This window comes from Colias croceus, chromosome 21, assembly GCF_905220415.1.
Source record: "Colias croceus chromosome 21, ilColCroc2.1".
NCBI classification, from domain to species: Eukaryota; Metazoa; Arthropoda; class Insecta; order Lepidoptera; family Pieridae; genus Colias; species Colias croceus.
In genome coordinates this window covers 7923985-7926444 of record NC_059557.1, presented here as the reverse complement: position 1 = coordinate 7926444, position 2460 = coordinate 7923985, and positions in this window count along the sequence as shown.

Here is a 2460-nt window from a genome sequence, read left to right as displayed (position 1 = left end):
ATTTAGAAAAACTGATTAAATGAATAATACTACACATTATTCACAATATCTAATACACAGAACGTGACAGCAACTGAAATTTATTTCGTTGATTTAGAGTGAAGCACGGAATAAGGCCGCACTATGTCATATTTCAGCATTGCAATTCTCTATGGTATGAGTCGAGAAAGAAATAGAATTTGGCGTTTCGATATTTCTAACTGCGAAATATTTTTTGCTTCGCAATTATGTGACGTATTTTATCTAAATACAGGCTAAAATTGTACGAATCGGCAGTTTCTATACTGAAATAAAAAACAAAGTAGGTACTTGCTCTTATATTTTATAGAGACTTATCATACGAATATAAATAGATCTCCTATATTGCCTTCAAAAATGCTCATATTTTCTAATTAACCTGAATCTATAAAGAGTACATTCAAGTTCGCAAAACTGTAGAAAATACGAAAAAGAATTCACAAAACATCCAGGCAAACATGGTCCCAATTACCGCATTATTCGCTCAATGATTATTCGGCTTATTATCGCTTCAATATATTTTTCTATAGACGATATTTGCCTCAAAAAGAGCACAAAAGAATAATGATCAGTAAGAATAGTTGATTGGCAGCCTCATCTAATAGGATAGAGGAATATAATTACACCGCTGAATAGTATTTTTGGTTACTAAATATAATATGTATATAACAAAGACGCTTTCTCTATGTAGGCTTAAATCTTTAAAAATACGTAACGGATTTTGATGCGGCTTTTTTAGTAGATAAAGTGATTCAAAAGGAAAGTTTTTGCATATAATTTATTAGGTTTAGACAAAGCGGGCGAAGCCGCGGGCGAAAAGCTAGTAATATAATATAAACGGAAACGTAATTAGGTAGTTAGGTACTCTCTATTATTATGCGTATCATAAAACACTTAAATTGTGGTAAATTGTACACAACAAGACTTAAAATATGTTTCAAAGTAATGTTTATTTTCTGGGGCCGTATTATGACCTCTTTTTTCCAGACAGATTACGCCGTGAATTGAACTGACTGGCAAATTCATATTTTGATCGTAATGACCAGCCATGGATGATTATGGTGATGATGACTTTCAAATTAAACCAAAGTAATTATGTATACTATAAGCACTAAGCTTAATTCTATCTATGATATATAAAAAAAGCTAGATACGTTACCCGCTCTCTATTTTGGCAAGAAAAAACTCAGCTAAGTGCCCGAGTTTCACTTAGTCACGCACCATTCAGCGTCGTGGCTGGACGTTCTTTTTATATTTTAATCGGCAGTTGTTATTACGAAGTACGTGAGTGAGACATGTATTATGTCTCGTGCGTGAGAGTGAAAGAGAGAACAACTGTATTGGTGATAATGCGTTAGTAAGTAGGTATGTATTAATTACGCTGTTTTTTAGAGCAATTATGTTGGCGTATGCCGCGTCTACTAGTATAATAGGTCATTGAATTCTATATCGTCAAATATCAATAGAGCGCTTTCCAAGGGAATTAACATAAAAACCTAATCCCTACTAAATACTAATATTATAAATGCGAAAGTAACTCTGTCTGTCTGTTTGTTACGCTTTCCCGCTTAAACCTCTCAACCGATTTTGATGAAATTTGGCACAGACAATCTTTAGACCCCGAGGAAGAACATAGGCTACCTTTTATTGCGAAATACGGGCGAAGCCGGGGCGGACCGCTAGTAGATTATAACGAACTTACAGTCAAACATAGCTCTCCTTCCAGCTTTGCTAACTGATTATCCAAATACCTAATATGTTTATAAACTCTATGAATATAATATGGAAGATGAAAATCCATGGATGGTTGTCGTGTAAGAACCACAGGACAGTTCTATGCCATATTATGATTTAATATTATGTACAAGTACATATTACGTAAAATTAAATTCTAATATTGACATGATTTTAAAAGAGCAACTATGGAGTTTCTTGCCAGTTCTTCTCCATTAGATACTGCTTTCCGAATCGGTGGTAAATGTTACAAATATGTTATGACGATTCAAAAGAGCTTCTAGAAGAAGTCTAATTGAATAAAATATAAATGTTTGAATTTGAGTTTCAGTTTAATTCAAATACGTAATTGTGTTAAGATAAATCGTAAAAATGCAAACAAGCATATATATACGCTAATAAAAAGCATAAACAATAGAACTTATCTAGACCTACAAATTAAAATAGATCACACAAGGATGCTGTTTCAACTCCATTGTCAGGAAATGTGTCAGGCTGAGAGATCATTGTTCTTTTGTTTGATTTTATACTCAGGCTTATTTAATTGTGTCATATGAAAATAGGAAGGAAAATGGTGACCGCGTTTTCTGCGGCAAAGGCACGCTCACACTGATCTCTATCCATACTAATATTATAAATGCGAAAACTCTGTCTGTCTATATGTTACTCAATCACGCCTTAACTACTGAACCAATTTGCATGAAATTT